This window comes from Octopus bimaculoides, chromosome 4 (assembly GCF_046866305.1).
Source record: "Octopus bimaculoides isolate indiv1 chromosome 4, ASM4686630v1, whole genome shotgun sequence".
NCBI classification, from domain to species: Eukaryota; Metazoa; Mollusca; class Cephalopoda; order Octopoda; family Octopodidae; genus Octopus; species Octopus bimaculoides.
The window spans coordinates 48,830,662-48,855,661 of NC_142931.1; the positions used below are offsets into that span (position 1 = coordinate 48,830,662).

General features: G+C 35.0%; 2 long non-coding RNA genes across 7 annotated transcripts in view; one reads left to right on the forward strand and one right to left on the reverse strand.

The window, feature by feature from the left end:
• The window catches only part of LOC128247578 (uncharacterized), a 189,238-nt gene that overhangs the window by 138,161 nt on the left and 26,077 nt on the right, over positions 1–25,000 (reverse strand). The window lies entirely within an intron of this gene.
• The window catches only part of LOC106872892 (uncharacterized), a 51,500-nt gene continuing 43,429 nt past the window's right edge, over positions 16,930–25,000 (forward strand). For 4 of the 6 annotated variants that reach the window (XR_016241482.1, XR_016241480.1, XR_016241483.1 and 1 more), the window contains exons 1-2: positions 16,930–17,245; positions 19,398–19,467. This is a non-coding gene — a long non-coding RNA (uncharacterized LOC106872892). The remainder of the gene's footprint in view (positions 17,246–19,397; positions 19,468–25,000) is intronic. The other 2 variants (XR_001409810.3, XR_001409811.3) reach the window with 2 other exon arrangements.

Here is a 25,000-nt window from a genome sequence, read left to right on the forward strand (position 1 = left end):
TCTTGTAAATTTGTGTTGTTCGGTATTTAGTACACCGTTTTCCGTCATGTATACTAGCCTTACTGAATTATTTCCCTGGGCACACTTTCAATCATTTATGCAAATTCTCCCATGCTATAAATATTCTTAATTGTTTACTGTATATCGAATTCTTACGTCTGTCCGTAATCATGGAAGGCGATTGCTTTTGGCATGATGCCTTTTAAAGCAGAAACAGCGGTTCACAGCTTTTCACTTGTTACTACTGAATTTAGGAGATTATCTCCCCTTCTCATTTGGAGTCCTTAGTAAACGCCTATGGCTTCTACTTTACAATGTCTTTAAGTGAAAATGTTAGTTGTTTCTTTCATTTTTTGATGTTAACTCACGAACAAAAGCACACGAATACGTACAAACGTAACACGTATATACAATCACACTAATTTGTATCTAACTCACATATGAGCTTAGTTATATTGAATTAATATATTCAACTTTAAAAACATGATTTTAAGAAGTATAAGACGATGCTTGTTCTTCACACTAAGGAATACAGAAATGCAATTTTGACATCTTTATCGTGTGTGGGTCTGCATTTTAGTAACCTGCCACCCTTTCTCTCTCTCTCTCTTTCTCTCTCTCTCTCTCTCTCTCTCTTTGTGTTTCTCTCTCTCTTTCTCTCTCTCTCCCTCTGTGTGTCTCTCTCTCTCTTTCAAATATATAAAGCTATTGCTATTGATAATTAATAAAAAAACATAGCAGAAAGACCACCCTCTGGGTGGTTTTCTGCTGTCGGCTTGAGTCTAAAACTATTCTGGAACATAATGCATGTTCCTCGTGTGGAGAAAAATCAGTTGAAAAATACGGCTGTTATAATCTTTTACACACACATACACAAACACAGAACGGGATTTATATTATAGATGTATATGTATATATATATATACACATATATACGTGTGTGTATTTTTGTCTGTCTGAGATTTCCATAAACTCGCCTCATATGCGTTCCATACGCGTTCAAATAATTTGTTCATTGGTCCTATTTTCTGTTAGTGTATAGTAGCAATTATTTTAGCTGCACAATATTAGCTGTTTTGATGTTTACTATCATTAATACCTTCCATTGTTTAAACTAATTATTGTAAAGTAAGTTTACATTATTTTCATTAAAATTCATATGTCTTAAGTGAAATTTAAACACCTTGCGCAATTCAATATTTGTTATTAGCAAGGCGGCGAGTTGGCAGAAATGTTAGCATGCCCCTGCGAAATGCTTAGCGGTATTTCGTATGTGTTTACGTTCTGAGTTCAAATTCCGCCGATGTTGACTTTGATTTTATCCTTTCGGTGTCGATAAATTAAGTACCAGTTGCGCACTGGGGTTGATCTAATCGACTGGCCCCTCACCAAATCTTTCGGTCCTTGTGCCTAGAGTAGCAAATCATAAAATTATTATAGTTACTGCTTATATTCCGGGTAATTAGAAGTTTTTTGCATCCTAGAACATATATACAGCCGCTTATTTTACTGACTGGCAAACACACACCCACGCATACAAATACGCAATACCTCCAAATATGTAGAACGTTATATATATATATATATATATATATATATATATATATATATATATATATATTTATATATATATATATATATATATATATATATATATATATATACATATATATGTATGTATGTATATACACACATCTATATGCGTGTGTATGTATATATACATTTCCGCATAAATTCCATATTACACTTCAATTATTTTAGAATAAAATCATAGTAAATGTGTAACCGTTTATACTAATCTATTACATTTCAGTTTCATATTATAGCGATCGACAATAGAATATACACCGTTCTTTTTTCGTGTTTATATTTCTCCACTTTCTCCTTGTGCTTCCTTTTAAACCGCCCACTAACTGGATTATCTGTTGAATCAGCTTCTTGAATTAAATGATGGACAGTTATTTCAGTGAAATGAATACATTTACGAAAATGTTTAAGGCAATATAAATTAAAATTTAAGCAATAAATTAAAATTTAAGCAATAAATTTGATGCCAATAAAGTTAGACAAAGACATATTATTGTAACACTCTTTATACGCTGTTTAATGTTTGTATTATAATTCGGGAAAGCATTAATTATAAGATAGAAATAATGCAACACTCCACAGAAAAGTTTATTTATCGCTAAGCAAATGTGCGGTGTTGTGGCCTGCCGATAATGAAACATATTCTCCGAATTTTTTTAATGTATGTTTTATCTTATATTTGATAAGGTGATACTTTCCCACAGTATAATTAAACATTAAGCAACCGGATCTTTTTTAAAACGGGGGCCACATTTTTCATTAACGAAACACTTTGAAACTTGGAACACTGGTAGAATGTGTCATATAAAACATCTTTTTCTCTTAGTCTTCTTTAAAAAAAAAGAAATCCATAAATTATTCCATGTTAAAGTTGTCGTATTTCTGTAATTTCAGCCAATCACTGACGTCCATTCAGCCGATATACATTAAGTGCCGACTACATAAACAAACGATTCTGAAACAATTAATCCTAACCCTAACCCTAACTCTAACCCTAAACCTAACTCTAACCCTAACCCTAGGGTTAGGGTTAGGGTTAGGGTTAGGGTTAAAGCAAATTTAAAATGAAAAAAGCAAATAAAACGAAGAATCGTTTGTTTATGTAGTCGGCACTTAATGTATATCGACTGAATGGACGTCAGTGATTGGTTGAAATTATCGAAATAAGACAATTTTTTACATGAAATAAATTCGAATACAAAAATATTTTTCTGTTCTATAACACAAAATAGATAAGTATACGAAGTTTGAAAGTCTTTCGGTACCAAAAACACTACGTAAAACATTAATGAAAAATGTGGCCCCCGTTTTAAAAAAGATCCAAGCAACCTATATGTTTCGATGTTTAGACAGAATATAGGACCTGGCTACACATTGTAAAAGAATATACATTCTGATAGGACTTTGAACTTTGAACTCTTTTTTTATTTTTCCGTGATGACGGCATCGACACCCTCTTCTTATTTCTTCTAACCTGCTTCCTAAAATTGACACCTTTGAAAGGTCACCGACCCTTATGAGAAAATACTGTTTATTTACAAATATGTTGATAGGCACACAATGGAAGAAATAAAAAGAAAGAAAGGAGAGAGAAAAAACAGAAATGAAATGTCAATGAATTGACCACACCAAGTTGAAAAGAATCCTCTCTCTCTCTCTCTCTCTCTCTCTCTCTTAATCTATCTATCCCTTCCCCATCATTTATTATTATTATTATTATTATTATTATTATTATTATTATTATTATTATTATTATTATTATTTTTCTCCTTTTCTTGAATGTCCTGAAACCTCCCTCTCTCTCTATCTATTCTCCCTGCTTTGCTTTCTTTCTTTCTCCCGCCCCACCCCCAAAATGATAAAGGCAATGTTAAAGGTCACCAGCCCTTGTGAGAAAATATGTTAATTTACAAATATGTTGATAGGTATACAATGGAAATAGAAAAAAGAAAGAAGTAAATAGACACCATTATAATCTTTAAAATAAAATTTCTATAAATCTGAAATAATACACTCAACTTATTTATTAATTATCATAATGTGAATATCTTCTTTATAAGCCCTTTGTATTTTTCAATGCAAGTACCCTATTAAACATGCTACTGATCAGATGATGAATATTCTCTTGAGGAATTTCTCGTAGAAATCTCAGAAAATCTGGCTTTGAGGATGCTTTCTTATACTTTTTGCGAAATGTCCTGTCCATGATGCCCCACAGGTGTTCAATAGGTTTTATATCTGATAACTGGCTTGGCTATGGAAGCTTTTTAATGTCATTCTCTTCCAACTAGTCCTGGGTCTTTTTACTTGTGTGACAAGCAGTACCATCTTCCATAAATCAACTTCTTTAATCATGTCAGTACTGGAAAAAATTGGAAGGAATACTTTCTGCAATTTGAATACATATTTATCTGGGTTTATGTTTCCTTCACACTCCACGAGTACTGATCAACCAGTGCTCCAAATTGCTCCTTAGAGCATCACAGGATAGCCGCCGTGTTTCATTAATGGCTGCAATCCTTTCACGTCCAATTCTTGATCAGACTCTCCAGACGTCCTCTTGACCAGTCTCACAGACTACTGCAAATCTGGACCCATCAGAGAATATGACAGTGTCCTAAAATTCTAGTGGCCTCTCCACCATCTCACTGTTCCAATCTGCTTTATATTGCCTGATAGAAGAAGTGACTTCCTTCTTGCTGTTTCGCCATAGTAGCCAAGTTTGTGGAGATGCTTCACAGCTGTTTTGGGACTGACATCAACTTGTTCTGCTATGTCAGAAGCCTTACAACGAGGATTATCGTCCACACTTCTCTTAACAAAGCGAAGGGTCCTGTCAGTAAGCCCTGGTCGATCTGGGTGAGGTGATGTGACTCTTTAACCTCCCTTGTGAATTGCATTCTATTAACTGTAAAAAGCAGGATCCCAATATTTTACTGCGATTTTACGCAATGTCCACCTTCAGATTGACTCACAATACAACCTCATTGAAATTTAGACAATTCCTTTGCGCGCGAAATATTTAAACAGTCATATATAAAACCTGAAACATAAAAATGTATTTTAATATAAAATATAAAAATTTGTAAGCTAAAATAAGTATCTTAGATGTATTATGTGGTGTTTATTCTGTCATGTGTGTATGTATGTATATCTATGTGTGCATGCGTATGTGTGCGTGTGTGAGTGCGTGGAATCCTAAAGTATACCAACACGTGTATTGCATAGCTATACATTTTAAAAGCATAGATAACCGCTGCAATTCAAGGTTAACGTGATGGAGCATAGTAAAAATGATGTACACTGTAAAATATGTAGAACTGCTCTGAAATCATGATGCCAAATTCATTAACGCACTATGCAGTCATTGTCTCATTTTGAATATATATATTAACTATTCTGATATAATTCCTAAGAATTTTTGTGAGAAGCTAGTCTCCAAATAATATAGATTTTGGAAGGATGGTGTTCATTCTAACAATTCACCACCCTTAATTGGATAATAGATAGTGAGTTTGTTTTCTTATTTTTTTCTTTTTATGAAATTAGAGTACAACACTTTTGTAATAAATTGTAGCACATATAGTGTTTTCCTCTAAAGCATGATCGAAAAAATATGGTAGTCGCTCGTTATATATTAAGTGCTGATCCAGCACATATTAGTAAAATAACGCAACTCAGCAGATTCCATTTAATCGTACGTTGTATTTCATGTTCAGACTCGGTTGTTGTTGACACGAAGGACAATTCGAAATAGATCACTGCATATCAACTGCTAGTTCTTTTAGTATCTCAGTACTCAATTGACGTTTACAGACAATATTTCAATTTTATAAATGAACAATGTTATAAACCAATAAACCAAGAATTAAATGTTAAGATTATATTTCCATAGGTCTTTTTGCGTCATCTTTATTTGGACAGAGATATCAATGAATAAACGGTGCTGTAGTCTATTGCATAGATATTGCTCATTATTTGGTGGTAGAATCAACATGTCATCCGCTTTAACAACAATTTATTTCTACTTCCTTTAAGCGGAGATCACTCTGTTCCAGTCATTGCAACCTCATTTTTCCGCACCAGTTTTGGAAAGGACACCGTCCTTAAACTTCTAATTGAGCCATATAAAATAAAAGGCATCTCTTAATATTTTTTATCGACAGAGGGCAGCGGGTTGGCAGAATCGTTAGCATGACGGGAAAAATTCTTAGCTGCATTTCGTCTGTCTCTACGCTTGTTGATCGGATTCCACCGAGGTCGACTTTGCCTTCCCCTCTCTTGGGTTTGTAGTATTGTAAGTACCTAAATAGTTGAATGATTTCCCTTGCAAGAAAGATCATAGAATAACCTCCCTTTTCTAAGTCTCTCGAAGGCATTTGTGTCATGAGACGTGATTCTTAATTATTCAAGAAGCTTAGTGTTTTTCTTGGAATGTTTAGCGTACCACTAATAAAAACAGTTTGCTAACCCAGCTTTTCGCTTCTTAGTCGATTTGACTTAGAGCCTTTCACGTCATTCCTATGTCCGTCTATTTCTCTACGTTACAGGTTCAATGTAATCAACTTACTCCACTCTCCCCCAAATTACTGGTGTTGTGCTAAAATTTGAAATCAATATTTTTATCCGCAGCCGCACTGTCATCATTATACGGAATATTTTACTGTCATTACATGGATTAGATTTGAATATAGAATCCTTTCTTAAGTGATACCTTGAGGTTTCATTTACGATGGATGCAGTCATAATAAACGGTTCAACTGATTGCATTAGAATTCGTTGCTGACTCGTTAGTTTGAGTAAAAAACATGTATTTCTTTTTCAGGTTAGATTTTTGAGCCAATGTTTTGAAATATAGCGCAGTATAGTCCAAAGTCATGTGTCATCATTAAAAAGTGTTTCTACAAAAGTGATTAATTTTGCCAATTAATTCTAATGATATATTAATTTATGCACTTTTGTTTTTATCATTCCTTTTAAATCCAAGTAAAAATGTTTTTTTCAAATCCAATTACTTTGCCTTGCCTCTCAGCACAGGCTCCTGAAAGCCGATATATATAGTGTAATCTACAGGCAAACCCACCAACTGATAAGAATAAATTGGCAACCACACACTCCTTGACACGTACAACGCATGAACATGGAAATGTGTACAAGTTACATACTCCCGCACACAAATACACACAGATATTATTACTAGCGTTCATTACTCTGGCTCATTACCAACGAGTATATAATTAGTTTAATCTCTAGCACGGTATACGTTTCTTTTGGTTTAGTAATTGTCTTCTGATACAAAGCGGAGATGATACAATACAAAATACAAGCAAATATAAATATGGCTGTGCTAAATATATCTTATGTCTGCATTGATATATATGTGTGTATGTTTTTGTATGTGTGATTGTATGTTCACTTATGTATAGGCTTAATTACATATGTAGGAGTTTCTCAAAACACTGCACAAACAAATTGTGGGAGGCTTTCGGGGAGATAAATCTCTTTTCTTTTTAAAGTGAGTAAATAACAACAATTGTGTGTTGATAAGATTGTGTGTAAGTATTATACGTCGCACACCAACACTTGCAGAGATACAGGTGCATTAATTTTTAAGATGATTCTTTGTAATTTCAAGTTCATTTGGCTGCTACTTTTGCTAACTCAAGCGGTCGCATAAATATATATATATATATGCTACAGATATGTCTGCTTTTCTACAGCCTCTATAAACCAGTAAAATCAAATTGGTCAACCTGGTTATTTTAGGAACAAAATAACTGCGAAAAACAAGGGGCCTGTACACACACACACACACACACACACACACACACACACACACACACACACACACAACACGTATGTATGTATATATACATATGGGAAATATTCCTCTGTATATTGAATCAACTGAATCGAGACAGGTTTCCTTACAGTAGCAGACATTACTAGTCCAATCGTAACTTGATCTACATAAATTACCAATCGAAGTCTCGGGGAAAGATTTTTATCTCTATTGATATGCGTTCTCTGCTCCCCGATACATATTTGTGGCTTAATTTGAAGCAGAAAATATGGTTGATACAAAGATGGCTGGTATTTCCAGCTAGTAAATATTTTGTAGACAGATTTCAACAAATGATTGCTTACATTTGGCTATGTAATCTTTATTCAGAAAAAATATACAGTCTAAAGCAGCTACCTGCCGGATCAGTTGTGTAGCATTTTATTTTATCAGTGAATGGTAAAACCCTTGGAAAACGTTTCAAACGGAAGCTGTTTCGAATGTCTATATCTGAAACTGTAGACGGTTCTTGCCAATATTGATTGACGTATCATCGTAGAATTGTAACAGAACTTCTGGAATGATTTTTAGACAAAAAGAAAAAAAATGTCTTCATCCGATGCGCTTTCTCTATCCAATTAACACAAAATATCAATTATCGCAAAGCCTAAAATACCTGCTGATACCAATGAATGTTTCTAACTGTCAGTAGAGGAATACAAGCTGCCGATAGTACAATGTCATTAGACACGAGAATACATTAACGTTTACCTTACTTATGACAAGAAAGAATTCAGAGTTAAAAACGATGATTCTTATAAAGTAAGTAATTCTCTTCTGTGGGTCCTATTATGTAATTTAATTTCAATGAGAGTGTGGAAAGGAAAGAATTTTGGGGTTTCAACAAACAGTTTTTGGGTTTCACCCGGGATCGCATACCTCAGAGCAAAAAGTTGCATGTAGATAAGACTTGCTATCATGCAGTATCCCAGCTCTAACTCCTCTGGTCTCACCTTGCATTATGAGTGGTTATGAATTCTGACTCGATAGGAGAAGGCTGATCATTCGGCACAGGCCTCCAAATGTATAATCAACCAGATCACAAACAGCAGATATTATGTTGAGTTGGTTGAGGTAATCACGGGCATCTGCAACAATGAACTATTTTCATTTACCCAATTTCATAACATGAAAGTAGCATATATACTCACAAATCTCGGATCACTTACACATTCAGTTCCTTTTGTAGATGTTCCATAGGGAGTGTTTTCAGTGCTTCAAGAAGACCAGAAGTGTTTTTCTTCAAAAATAAATTCCGACTAAGGAAGCAGGTGAATACATATAGAAGATTCAAAAAGAAATAGAACTGTGCTTAATGCTGAGGATGTGGATTTGGGTGGGTATTACCAGGAAATTAATATATATATATATACAAAAGTAAATGAGTATATGCATATATACGTACAGGTATGTGCATACCGACATCCACCTGTATGTATAGGTGCATATCTGGGTACAGGACATTGCAAACAAACGTAGACGAGAACACACGAGCCACATAGAGAACATTCTACTTCATCAGCTACCCACGTTTTAACACCGGCGTTTCGACGAGCTTCGGGCAGGACGCATCGTTAAAACGGCTAGTCCCATGGATCGCAGATTAAATTTGTATACGCAAATTAAATCTAGCCATGGAGGAATGTAGTGGCGGACAAAAAACAAGACAGGAAAACAAACAGAAAAGGCTTTACGGCCAGACGAGAAAAATTATGTGTGTATGAACGCGATGAGGCACGGAACCGAGAGAGACAAAGTGGTGGCGTGCGTTACTTGGCGAAAGCCAAGGAAGGAAAGGATTATTGACCGGAAGCATGTGACCATGCCGGTGTAAAGGGAAGAGAGAGAGTGGTAGAGGGAGAAAGAGAGGGAGGAAGTAGAAGAATAGGTGAGCAACGAGAGGAAAAGAGAAAGAGAGGAAATACGAGGGGGAAAAGGAGATACGTAATAGTAACAGAGGAAGAACAAGAGGGGTAAGGCGAGATACGTAGTAGTACAGAGGAAGAACGAGGGGGGGGAGAAAGGAAAGAGAAAGAGAAAGAGATAGAGTAGCGTCGGAGGATAAGTTTACGAAAACTACTTACAATTTTTGTGAGACGCTGCGTTCAATCATGTAAAAACAAAAGTAAATGAGTATATGCATATATACGTACAGGTATGTGCATACCGACATCCACCTGTATGTATAGGTGCATGTGCATATATATATATATATTGCACTGTAATAATCGTTATCGTCATCATCGCCGACATCGTAGTCGACATCATCATTATCGTCACATCTCGTCGTCATCATAAGATTCTCAATCGAGCTCAGCACGAAGTACCAAGGATAACCATCTTTGTGTTTCTTGAGCTGCACTTGTACATTTGGCTTATTTTACATTTATCTCGTTCTTGATTTTATTAATCTACGAAATGCATAATTTAATTTTCTCATTTTAGTAATATCTAATATAAATTTCTGAGTTTATGGTACTTCTACTCATACATTTTCCCTCATCTAAATGGTTTCTTGTTTACTTTACGAACGTATTTTGGTAAACCCGCATTTTTTAATAATCTGTATGATTCTAAACTTTTCTATATTTTATATTAATTGTTCTTGATGTTACTATCTTTGGTAAATTTCTAAATAGCTTTCTAGCATTTTCAAACTAGCTTTGAGAATTTCACGTTTTCTGTTTGTTTGTTTTTTTTGGTGTTTTGTGGGTATCAATTTTGCTATCCGTTTGGCTTTCTAGCAATAGTAATATTTATACTTGTTTACTTGATCCTGGCTGATTACTACTCATTTGGATTAAGGACATTTATTTCCATTCTATAGATCCCTTTTTTGTCATGAAAGGTAACGTAGCGATAATTTTATTAGAAATTAACAAGCCAGTGTCTTCTGCATATATATGGTTGTTGGTCTTCATAGATTCAATCCACAACCTTCCTATCGCATTTCTGCAACGTAAGTAGATGTGTAAGCGATCCATGACTCATTACTATACATGCTATATCTGTGTTATGAAGATTTCTTTGTATATATTAACTTGGCCTGTATACACAGCTTTGTCTAACTCCTATATTAATTATACATTCTAAGGACTTTCCGTTCAGTTCTTAACAGTGTTTTTCTTTTGCAATAGATTTCGTGTTTGGTTATTAAATGTCTGTCACATAATTCGTGTTTTTTTTAGGCAATAAATCAATTTTGTAGATTTTACAGTGTCAAATACCCAATAAATTCTACAGAGCATCGGCAAACATTCGATTCATAGAATTATTCTACATCCTGTGGTTTTTTTAATCGCTTCCTTTGCAGGTTTGCTCTCCTTGTCTAAAAATCACTCTACAAGACATTCATTTATTGCTTACATCTTTATGTTGAATATAAATCTTTCCTGGATAAATTTCAGCAATACTTTAATCATGTAACTAATTGAGCTAATCTATAAAATATCTATTCAATTACGAACTCTTAATGTAGAAACACACACACGTGCCCGGGCGCATACACACATATATACGTGAATATATGTAGATGTCTATACAAATATACATCTTTGTGTGTGTGTGTGTGTAACGTGAATGTGTTAGTGAGGGGGGATATATGTATGTCACTCGGAGATTAGATTTCATATGATCCTCAGAATGAATAATCGGATCCTGCTTTACCGTTTAGAAGCTGAACTAACCATACTAACGTAATTCTAACTATTCTAACGTAATTCAGCGTTACACATAATGTGCCAAACCATGGCTTGTAAATTAGACACCATCCTCTCGACGGACTTCATTAATTGCTCCGATTTCACTATCCTATTTCACTCAGAAATTATAGGATCTATATTATAGGTCATACAGAAGTTAGAGAAAATGACAAACGCCCAAAATTATTCGAGATCGACTTCGAAATCTTACCACTGTGAACTTAAAACAAATATATTAGTTTACTTCTTACCATTTATTTTTAAAATTAACATTAAATAATATACTTTGTTCTGTAGTTGTATTCTTCTTCTATAATTTTGTTATGAATTTACATATTTATATAATTTTTTTACCTCATTTTAGATAGAGGATAATAGACAGCAAAGCAAAACTAAATAAATTAACCATTTTCGACACCTACATTTCTTCGTTTTCAATGAAAATACCAAAGCTACCAAAGCTGCTCGCGGTATTTGTGTTGTGTATGGAGAAACTGCCATTACTGAAAGAACTGCGCAGACTTGATTTCCATGCTAAGAGAAGGGGAAATTCAACCTCACATTATCTCTGCGTACCGGCCACCACTTCAGCTCGTGAGAGGATTTGTAGAATTAGCTTATCCACGATGACCCACGCCAATCAAGAAAATGCTCCCAGTTCTATCTCGTGATAAATTCGGCCGTCACCTTCACTCAATAGTAGAAGTCCAAAACATCAATGCCTAAGTTTCACGCTCTCTAAACGAATGAAACAAACTCTAGTCTCCTCTACGGCCGTCTGTTTGCTCGCTCCCTCAATTCTATATCAGGCTAATCTTTATCCAATCATCACTGACGATGACAAATTGCGGCTTTAGGTCAATTATGAATTGGAGAGAAGAACGGCTAGATACTGACGAGCAGCGTCTCGAACCAAGCAAGAGTTGAATTCCTCCATTACCGTGATCTGCGCTTGGTGGGACTGGGAAGGGATAACGCTCCTCAAAATGCATGCAAACAATCACACGGTCAATGTAGAGCTTGACGTTTAGCAAATCCGTCTGCTCAATAAGGCAATCTAGCCGAAACGATCCAATCGATGAAACCATTCTTCAACACGACAACGATCGAACTTACATCGCTAAGTTGACCAAAAATTCTGTTCAGAGCTCGTATAGGACATTCTAACACCGCCACCGTATCCTCCTAATGTAGCACTTTCGAATTATTATCCTTTCGGCGCTCTTCAACAGAGTGCGAGACATTTCATTCAATAATGCCGTGGAACTGAAGACGTGACTCGATGAACTCTTCGAGCTGAGACTCTGTGATTTCTACAGTCAAAGTCATCGGCATGATGTCATCAACAACGGAGGAAAATATATTAATTTCTTGAAATTGTTGATAAAGGATAAGGATTAAGATTGTAATCTGGATAGAGTAACTGCAGATTTCTCAATAATTCAGCATTGGTGTTCTCTTTTCCACTGATCTTCAGCTTTTCAACATCCACAACTGTGCACAGTTTCTCTTCTCTGTCCCAAATTATTATATCTGGTTTGTTGTACTTACATTGTGTTGAGGTCTTCACTGGTACATTCCACCAGTGTTCCTTTTTATTATGTGTGGCTATGACTTCTATCATATTGTGGGTCTTTATTTCTTTGTCCTCGGAATTATCCTTCCGACAGATTTCATTATAGAATGTTCTAGCTACAATGTCAAGTCTCAGTAGATAAGACCGTGATGACATTTCCGGACAGCTGCTTATGATGTGAGTGATATCTTCAGTGTGATATCCACAAATTCTGCATCGGTCGTCACATTTTACGGCTTTTCCTGCATCTCTATCCCTTTTGTGCATCAAGTATTTGTTTGATATTTCCTTTTCCTGGATTGCAAACGCATACCTTTCAAAGTGTGAGGTAGTAATTCGGCTATTCGTTCATGAAGAAATGCTTTGATGATCGATGTTACTATCATCACCGAGCTTTCTACTAACATATCCATGCATAGTCTTCTGCTCATGTAGGCTCATCCGTTCATTTCATGATATGTTGCGGTAGAGTTGTGCGACTTCTTTGGGCATGTATTTAACGTTATCAGACGAAGAGTATTGCTCAAGGAGCAGCCCTCCAAGTCTTGTATGTATTTATGTATGTTCTCTTTTGCTTTTTCAGTTCAGAGTAAATTTTAACGAAGCTCCTACGGCGTAGCTAAGTTGTGAAGGTAAGTATCTTGTTTTAACCATCATCATTTAAATCTTACGATGGTCTGGAAGATTTTTGTAGTTTGTGAAATTTGTAGTTTATGAAATAAGGATTTGCATTCTCTCCCCAAGATCTCCATCTTCCAAGCTCAGCCATATTTTGCACTAGACTGGTCGATGTAGTGTTGGTCCAATAATTATGTATGAAACTGAAAGTGTATCTTGGGTACCGGATTTGCACACTGTTTATCTGGCCCATAGATATCTGGCCAGTTCTGTATGTATGTATGTATGTATGGATGGATGGATGGATGGATGGATGGATAGATGTATGCATGCATGCATGCATGTACGTATGTATGTACGTACGTATGTCTGTAAGTAGGTAGGTAGGTATGCCTATATGTATGATTGGATGTACCTCAGTATGTATATATGTGTTATGTATGTGTATGCATGTGTGTATGCATGTATATACTTATGTATGTATGCATGGATGGATGGATGGATGGATGGATGGATGGATATCAGTATGTATGCACCTAAAATATAAGCATATATAAAAACACAAGCACACTTTTGCACGTGTGTGTGTTTTATGTTTCTATGAAGAAATTGATCCTTCGAATAACAAGTACAAAAAGATTTATTGAAATGTGTAATTTTGCAATTTAGTTATAGATTTGTTATTTATTTAGCCAACTTTAGAGAGGCCAATTTCTGTTTTATATGGCATTCCTCTTTAAGAAGTTTGGGTTGTTTTATTGTAGATAATTAATTTTACAGCTTGTCACCACTCAATGCGCAAGAAATGTGTGCAATATTTAGAGAAATATATGAAATTAGATTTTATTTATTCGATCGCTAATGAATCAGTATCTGTTTGTTATGTCAAAATACTTTGTGATGATGTAATGTAGTGTTCAAAGATGAAAGATACCCGAAATGGAAACATTCATGTTAAGTATATAAACATGAACTTTTCAAGGCATTGAAAGGTTTTGAAACGTGCCTAACGTTCCTGTCATTTTTCATGTTATCATGACATACTAATATTAAAACGGAGAGTGATGCTTCTAGCAATATATCTTTTTAACGTAGTTAGGAGTGGAGTACCAAATACGGTTAAAATGTTTATTGTACCAGCCGTTAATGAAGTCATAGAAACCGTTATAGGGAAGATATCTGAACATATTCTTGAAGTTATGCCACTGCATAACACCACAGTGCAATGTCATACTGATGAACAGTCAAAATTATTGAAGAAAAAGTAAGTCTTCGATCCAGTAGGATGAATAAAGGCGAATAAATACTTCCTAATGTAACAAACGTAGCCACAGTAAAACATGCATTATTCATAGATTTCTATTCGTCAAAATGTCTTAAAACCTCCAACGGTTTTCTTTTGTTTGGAAAGTATTTGATATAGGATGCAATTCACCTTAACAACATGATGGCGCTTTACTCTAATGGCGCTTCACTTTAATGGCACTTCACTATAATTCTTTAAGCCATTGAAAGAAAGTTTTGCAAATCATGATTGGTAGATTCCAAGGATGTCGGCTTTCCAACAGAAAATAGAATGTGATGTTTGCAGTATACATTCGGAATTATACAGACTATATTTTGTAAAAAAATACTCCGCTGCGATTTTCACGATTATCTGCAAGTATGCATCCGGTTTTCGATATTATTCATTATTATATGCTATGAAAAATGTCTCAAAAAGCTTCTATTGCATAATAAAGTAAGTTGGTATCGCATGGAGAGAGCTTACGAAAGTTACATGAACATTTATTATTCACGGATATTTTTTTTAAAGATGTGAAGTTTGTTAAAGTTATGAATCCATACTCTAGTAATGAAGAGTGGCTGTGTGAAAACATGGCATATAAATGACGTTTCGAACACTATGCATAATTGCTATTATTAAAGATAGATTTTAAGGTGGTGAGATGGCAGAATCATTAGCACGACGGGCAAAATGCCTCGCGGTATTTCGCTAAGTTCAAATTCTACTCAGGTCGACTTTACCTTTCATCATTCTGGGTTCGATAAATTAAGTTGCAGTCAAGTACTGAGCTTGATGTGATCGACTTACCAGCTCCATGCAAATTTCAGGGCTTCTGCCTATAGTAGAAAGGATCATTAAAAATAGATTATCACCTGCCTATAGTAGAAAGAATCATTAAGAATAGATTATCACAGACAGTGATTTGATTTAATTAACTTATTGTCAATCCTCTAAATTCACTCGACTACACCACATAATTTTCACTGTGTTTGTATATATGTGTGCAATGGTGAAGGAGGCGTTAATGTGTCTGTTATGGTGTCGAGTGAGGATGGAAATTCAACACCCGTAAGTTTACGCCAGTAGATAACCACTTTTTACCACAGAAGTACAGTGAAGCATGGCTTAGGCAACTACAAAATTTTGATATTTTAAGAATGTGTCTGAAAAATATGTTGTTAAAAATTTCAAAGATATCATTCTAAAATATGAAAAATCGTGATAAAGAAAATTAAAGTTAGAGGACAGTTGTAATTTCAATGAAAGATTATTGGAAAATATGCCTCTCAACATATTATATACATATACGTGTGTATGTGTGTGTGTGTGTGTGTGTGTGTGTGTGTGTGTGTGTGTGTGTGTGTGTGTGTGTGTGTGTGTGTGTGTGTGATATGAAAGTGTGAAACAAAGCAAAACAAGAAAATACAAGGGGGACAAATTTTTACAATTACTCTCATGCATGGAATGTAAAAATCAAAATCCGTTTTAAACCTTTCGGACATTAGAGTCTTTCATCAGACAGACAGGAAGAAGGGAGGAAGAAAGAAAGGAAAGCGAAGAAGAATTGTGGGGGTCAAGTTGGACTGTGGTTCTATAGGAAAAGTTATGAAGAGAGCAGTTAGTAAGGGAGGAAGAGGTAAGGTGTTGTGTGCACATATAATAGAGCATATTTGTGTAACGGGTGCGGTGTGGAAATGCTTAGCAGAGATGAGTGCAGTTGAGGGGGATGTGAGTGATATAAATGAGGGAGATAAAATAGAGAAATAATGAAGACAATGGCGTAGTAAGTGCAAATACAACTAAAAGGGAAAAGATGGGGACTCACACACACACGCACACATATGCATACACACATACATATTTGAGTGAGTGCTGGTGTGTGTGTGTGCGTGTGTGTGTGTGTGGGGCCCTTTAGAACTTGTTCCTTTTTTAAAAGTGAGTCGATTTGTAACCGTATTTTGAAACCGAAGCAATATAATATCGAGTAAGATCACTTTTTTTTCCACTTTAACATCTATGTATATATCGCTGGACTACAAATGAAGGAAATAGTTTTTTTTGCGTGTGTAAGAAAAGTAATGACGTATTGATCAAAATCAAACATTTAGAAACGTGAAATAGGCTCAAATTTATATTAAAAAGTCATGTTTCTCTGATTATTCGTTCATTTGACTGTCCGTCACGCTATTTCAATGAATTCACGAAACCAGGCGTTTTGTAGAATGCGAAAATTATTTATTATGACGTTAGTTCTATCGAATTTTCAACACGGCAAATTAAAAGTAGGTATTATATGTGATATTTTTCCTTAACATTTTATTTCGTTTAAAAATGTTGATACATTTCTATTATGACGTCATAATTTGCCGATTTCCTTCATAAATACGCGATCAAAGATTTTCCCGAAATTTATTTTGCGAAACAAGTTAAAAAGCTGTCGATGTATTCAATTTTATTGCCTTCACATAAGCAATGCAAGAAAAATAATGTTCATATTTTATTTTTGGTCAAAATAATTTTTTGTTACCACTGAAAATAGAATGCTTATAAATATTTCACACTCTACTAAACAATAAATTGTATGAAAAAAGGAAGCAGATGAAAATGTCGGGCAGTCAACAAGAAAGAGAAAGGTAACAAAAATAGCAAATTTCAGTCGATAAAACAGCTTATTCAGCAGTAAAGTTGTTCTAAACGTATTTGGTTTTATTGAATGGAATTTCTTGTAACACTTAGAACTACTTATTTTTGGTGATGAGAAAGTATTTCACACAACAAATTACTCTGTATAACATTAAATTCTGCTGCTTCTAAAACAAATATAATATAGTCCACTTAAATATTTGTTGATATACAAAAATTTGTAAATTTCCAAAAAAATCGTGACAAAACCCATCTTATGAATAAAAATGATTCCCTGACATTTCTGATTTGCTACTTTATGTATGAGGTAGTATAAGCTACTGGAGGCGCAATGGCCCAGTGTTTGGGGCAGTGGAACGCGGTTATAGGATCGCGGTTTCGATTGCCAGACCGGGCGTTGTGAGTGTTTATTTAGCGAAAACACCGACAGCTCCACGAGGCTCCGGCAGGGTATGGTGGTGAACCCTGCTGTACTCTTTCACCACAACTTACTCTCACGCTTATTTCTTGTTTCTGTTGTGCCTGTAATTCAAAGGGTTAGCCTTGTCACACTGTGTCACGCTGAATACCCCCGAGAACTACGTTAAGGGTACACGTGTATGTGGAGTGCTCAGCCACTTTCACGTTAATTTCATGAGGAGGCTGTTCCGTTGATCGGATCAACTGGAACGCTTGACGTCGTAAGCAACGGAGTGCCAACACACATTCAGGATAAGCTAAGTGATTTCCCTTACATATCAGAGAGAAAACTTATAAATCACATTCTCTTTGATATTCTTGTTGTGTTACAAAAGTTGCTAACATACACGCCCGCACTTACAAATACATGAGCTTTTCTCTGGTATCTACACCTGCTAGAAATAGCAGATAACCCTCCTTGGAATCATAAAATCGTCGCTTCATGATAATGAAAATAGATCCTTTATTATAAATGTTGCTTATTGAAATTAACTTATCTCTGTAAATGAAATAGTGTACAAGATATGCACTGAGTTTGCAGACTCTGATTTAAAATATTTTCATTATTTTATAGTTAAAAAATATAGAAATATTATTTATTACACTTTCGCTGAGTAAGACTACAATTTCAATAATTCCCCAATTAAAATGTTCCCAATATGAAATCTACTTTCTGAAATAAAATTGGGACAAAGTTAATAAATTTTGCATTCCCTAAAAGGCCATTTGTATTTAAGCTGCATGAATTTTATATTAAATGTTGCTTTGCAAATATTAAAAAAAAAAAAAATGAATTTAAAATCTTACCATCTTGGCTTCAACAAAGCGACGATTATTGAAATAGTTTAGCCGAAAAACTGGTTAATATAAGTAGGTAAAATATCTAAAATTTATGGACAATTATTTATGAAATAACAGGCTGTGTTAACAAAATAAAACAATCAAAATCTTACAGAGTTTCATAGAAATAGATGGATGTTAAGCGATGGATAAGTGTGTGTGTGTGCGTGTGTGTGTGTGTGTGTGTGTGTGTGTGTGTGTGTGTGTGTGCGTGTATTCCCTCGACTAACGCGGTGTTACGTTCCAAAAACCCTCGCCATTGCTGAAATCCGCGTAGAAACAGTATTGTACTGTATATATTTTTCTGTTATTGTTTTTTATAATTTGTATATATTTATTTCATTATAAATACAAAACTCCACGGAGGAATTGACGTAAGCTTAAATAATAAACTGCGATAGGTGAACCGCGATATGGTGATATATGTATATATGTATATCTATATATGTATATAAGTATGTATATGTATATGTACGTATATATATGTATATATATATGTATACGCACATATAGGTAAATATACATGCATATTTATACACACACAGTATGTATGTGTTTGTGTGTGTGCGTGCGCGTGTGTGTGTGTGTGTGTGTACGTATCCATGCATATCTTTAACAAAGTTTAGTTGATAGTTATTTTGAAATTTCGGCCTGCTTAGGATTCATTGGACCTTCGTATATCTGAGCCTATCTTCTAAACTACGTACACGTGTGTTGAATGATATTTAGGCTGTGAGTTAAGTTGTCATGGAAAGCTCTGATGGAAAATTTCATCACAAATGGAGTTTATAATGTTTTAAAAGTGATGCATCTTAATACTTTGTAACTACACGTCTCTTTCAGTGTGTCAGCTTCAGATCCTGGGATTTATGTGTGTGTGTTTGCGCGTGTGCCCGTGTGTATTTACGATACTGTAAGTGCATTTTCATTTTTACATTACATTACTCACTACCCGTAAAAATTTCGATTATTGAAATAATTTAAATAAAATTTAATCAAAATAATGCAATAGAAACATTAAGCAAGCTTTACCTTTAATAATGATGTTGAATTGATGCGAATAAAGGCAAAATAAACGGAAATGGACAGTGACTACTGGAAGCTGTCTTGGTAAGTCAAAAGTTATGGTATAACTTCTAACTAGTAAAGAAATGTTTAGTGGTAGCTATTAGGAGGCTAGAATAAATTAGTGTACCTTATGGGATTCTAATATTATAACAGAAATTATAATTAGACTGTTGGCGTAAGGGAATTCTTTATAATTCGAATGGAATTCCATGACGGATTCACACGCTGGCAATAAATTGAAGTTAAATATATATTCGTGAAATGGGTGAATTATATTAGAATGATTATACTTCGAGAGTAGTGAACAAATTAAGAACAACGTAAAGAAAATTCACGTATATTACCTGGACATTTCCAATAGCTTGCGAACATTTTTAAGATAAAGCAAAAGGTTTTAAGTCTGTAAAAAGAAATTTTATTGCGACAAATAAGGGAGATATTCACGGTCTCTGGTGTATCTCAGAAGTGTAGAACTGGTAAAATATAGTGACGTATCGGCATATATGACTACACAATATGGTCTTTATAGGAAAGTTAAATAAAATGGCTTTCAAGTTTGTTTTTTATGCCTATATTAAAAGAATGGAGTGAAAAAGAACTGGCATTCCGTTGGTTACGACGACAAGGGTTAGAGTTGATCCGATCAACGGAACGGCCTGGTCGTGAAATTGACGTGCAAGTAGCTGAGCGATCTACAGACACGCGAACCCATGATGTAGTTCTCAGACAGATTCAGTGTGACACAGAATTTGCAAGACTGGCCCTTTGAAAGACAAGTACTACTCATTTTTTCTAGCTGAGTAGACTGGAGACACGTGAAATAAAACCTCTTGCTCAAGGACAGATTGTACCTCCGGGAATCGAACTCATGACCCAACATTCATGAGCCGAATACCCCTAACGACGAAGCAGCGCGCCTTCATCAAATCGAGCAAAATACAATGTTGGCCTACACAAGTTAATGAATTGTATTTAAACTTGTATAAAAATAGTAATATTTTATAAAATAGTTCTTCCAGTCATGAAAAACAACATCATTCTCATTAAATGTGCAATAGTAACATTGTAAAATATAATACATTATAGTTTTACTCTCTAATAATAAATCATAGTAACCTGGAAAAAAGTATTAGCAAAGTATGAAAATTATGTTTCGGGAAAGCAAATTGAGAAGTGTGAGAAGAGATGGTTAAATATCATAAATTAAAATTTAATACACGGGATAGATAAAAGCAGGTGTGAAGAGAGTTATTTAAGCGAAAGAAAGAGAAGTCACGAGTAGGAAAGATGGTGTGAAGATTGATGAAAGTAGGATGTGCAAAGTTTTGATAGTTGTTAAGAAAACGAAAATTTGAGAAATCTTAGATAAAGAAGAGAAGTGAGTAAAGAATATTATTTAGGGAAAGAAAGAAAGGAGACTTGTAGAAAGGAATGCATGATGTTGGTGGCGCCTGGTTTTAAAATATCATGGATGCTACTGAATATATGATGAATATCAGAGGAGTCATAGACAGCAATGAATATATACACAAATAAGTGTGTACATTTGTACATATATACATACATACATACATTTCACGCATTGTTAATGAACTTCAATGAGGCGAGGACCTTTTTGACTAGCTGATCATTTTCAGCTTTTACAACAACTCTTACATATGATCCTTTTCTATGGAAAGACAGAAACATTTTGCATCAGGGCGTCTTCTTCAACCACTGACGGAAAGACAATGCTTAATAAATGATTAAATAATTATTAAATGAATATGGCCATTATATTATTTTGCTTTGATTCATGTAGTCTTCAGTGGCTAATATGGTATGACCTTAGAAAGAGTAACTGGGTTACGTGTTGAATATTTCATGAGACACTTAATAAGTAAGATATTTTCTTTCTTTATAACTTGTTTCCATTTTGTAAATTTCATATGATTTTTGTCAAAATGTACGAATGGAGTCAGTATATAATTTCTCTATGATGCCCTATTAGATATATTTCCCTAAATTCTAACATGTATATTATGCTTTTCGGTTAGTGAAGGGAGGCATTTCTCGGAGCACAGTTTCTTATTGAGTAGACACTTTGGACTTCTATTTTCAACCGTAGTGACTATATAACCAGTCCGCCTCAGTGTGCTACGTGGTACGAGAGATTCCAGGCTTACAACATTCGCTAACTCAAAACCTCATTTTACGCACTCTTTTCTACATATTTCACAAATCTGTCAAAGACACTTTTGCTGGAAGCATCCAAACATCATAGCTTCTTTTGAAGATAATGTCCATGTTTCACATCAATACAGCAAAAGAGAACAAGTCGGTTGAACATCAAGAGAATGTTTACTAAAATTTTTCAATATTTCTAAAAAAATAAAAAATAAAACTATCCCCCCTCTCCCTCTTCAGCTCTCTCTCTCTCTCTCTCTCTCTCTCTCTCTCTCTGATATAAATTGTGTTTCAACACTGCAATCCGTAAGGCAGGTAATTTTAGGACAAATACTGGTGTAAACAGTCTATCGACTATTAATTTTGGTATATAGGTACCTATTTAAATTAAATATTACTTCAGTTTCGCACGCACAGACACAAACATACCCACACACATACCTGTATATATATATATATATATATATATATATATATATATAGGGAGAATTCACAAACAACAAAAGACGAAGAAAGGTGGTGTAGAAAACAAACAGATGTATTAGTATAAAGCTCGGGAAGTGAAAAAGTCTTTAACGTTCCGAGCCTACGCTTTTCCACAGAAAGGGACACAAACAGAACACGGAGAGAAACACGGAGAGAAAAAAGAATGTGTAGTGGCTAACGATCTATCATGGCGAATATATATATATATATATATATATATATATATATATATATTGATATTCATAGAAAGGACAACAAAAGAAAGAAAGAGACCTCGATATTATGTAAATAGAGGAATTTATCTGTAAAATTATGTTACACTTATTCGGTAGCCATGATAGAACTCCGAGTTTCGGATGCCGGGTCGGGAATCCACGCCAAAATCTCTTCAGTTATCCGGCCATTCAAAATTCTTGAGAAAAATGACCGTTAAACAAAGGGAAATTACTGTGTGATTGACCGTTATTAAGACAAAAGAGTTATAGTCTCCTAAGTAAGGGAAGGGGGTACAAGTAAGGGAGTAAAAAACTCTATAGTGTTCGCGTAAGCGCACACATCCGTATATGTATATACTAAACCACCCTCGCTTGAAACACACATGCTCACCCATATACTCGCCAAAGACTATACATATATGTACATATAAATATATATACCCGCATACACACCCCTACAAACACGCACTCAACAACCTCGCACCCATACACATGCACGCAAAAAAAAATTTATAGGGCTAAAGCAAAATACAGAAGAAAGTGTGAGAAAGCTATAAGGTTAAAACGCGTCTAATATGCGCATTTTTTCACATGCACCCACATACATCTATATACGCACGTATGTGTGCGGGTACATGCGTGTATAGATGTATGTGCATGCATGTGAAAATATGCGCATATTAGACGCGTTTTCACTTTACAGCTTGCTCACACTTTCTTCTGTATTTTTCTTTAGCCCTATAATTTAATTCGTTTTCGATTTTTGAACTGCATTAATTTTTTTCAGTAAACGGTTCCATGGTTTAGTGTGTTAAGACAATTACATTCATTTATCTTGTAAAATTTAATATTCTGCCTGCCTTAACAAAATATTCATAAGTAGTTCTGCAGTTCAAATTTATCTTGTCTATATCCTAGTGAGTTTCACTAGTAAGGGGATACCTGTCTACACCAGTAGAAGTTCTGTATTTAACAATCTTAAAATAAATGTCACGTTTCAATTGGTCAAGAATCTAAGAATTTACAACCGAAATTTAGTGTATAGCTGAAATGATGGTAACAGTGCTAAAGGAAGATGTTCTTGAAAGATGGACATATGAACATGAATACAAATGGTACTCTTGGTAAGCTTCTCAACGGAATAGCATTCAGCTGAGGTTATCTTTAAAGAATATTTCACTTTGTATGGAGGTATTCAAAACCTCATTAAGAAAAACGTTGGTGTCATTCCTGCTTAGATAAATACAAAATAAAAGTTGTTATTATGGGTCAATGAAACCGACTAGTTCCTCCCACCCAAAATATTTCAGGCCGTGTTGAATGGATTATTATTATTGTTGATAGGAAATCTTGCTCTTTAATTGTAGGAGGAAATTTGAATGGTATTTTGGACACACCATGGGATTTTGCAGAGTTAACCCATAAATGGAGATGCAAAGATCTCGGAAACTTACTTAGGTGTTTCCAACTGATTGACTGATACCATCTAGTTCTTCCAAATGCCAGTGCGGACTTGGAGCAACCACGATATCTACCAGATTGTACTTAGTTACCATATTCGTTCAAGTAACTTGCTGAGATATGGCCACAATTCAAACTATTCGGCTACACAGATAAAAAGTATGTCATCTTCACAGTCGACTTAGATAGGGTTCCTAGACAGGAAACCAGCTACTGGATGTTGAACACAAATTTACCGGCGCAAAAGACAACAGAGACCGGTTTTAGAGAGCTAGTTAAGAGACATATGACGGGAGAAATAGTCAATAACAAGTTGTGGGGAACCCCCAAGGAGGCAATTAAATATGAGTAAATGACATTTAGTAAAGATAAAACGAAATAGATTAAAGGAGAAGAAGCCTGTCAGTAAACAAGAAGGGCAATTAGAGGTGGCATTACATTCAACGTGCTAACTGAAAGAATGGACCGCGAGCATTGTTTCAACGCAGAAAATGGTTTCATTGTCAGAGCTAGAGCTCATGCCCTAAAGCATGAAGAAACGAAAGCCGCCCAATGGGCTCGGGTGATCAAGACGTGGCGTGGAAACATAGTCACAATTCAGTCTCGGACAGTCAGATTGGGGCGCACTGCACTAATTGAAGCATATGTCTGCAGCCTTCAAGCAACACTTTTTCCAACTCTACAGAAATAGTGATAGACCACAAAGAATTATGGGTTTTATCACCATCATCATTACTATCATTTTGGTTAGGCTCAGATTCGGTATTATTCCTTGTCGGAACTATGTGGTTAGCAGGCTACTACCTGTAACCTTAAGTATACACAAGCTTTCAGTAGTGTTTAGAACACTCCTGATAATCTTTGCTGCGCCAAAGAGACACATTTTCTTTGGGAGTTCGACCGAGCATCCTGAGTTCGACCGAGCATCCTATTCCAATCTCCTTCAGTCATTAAGTTTCTTCTTCTTCTTCTTCTTCTTCTTCTTCTTCTTCTTCTTCTTCTTCTTCTTCTTCTTCTTCTTCTTCTTCTTCTTCTTCTTCTTCTACTTCT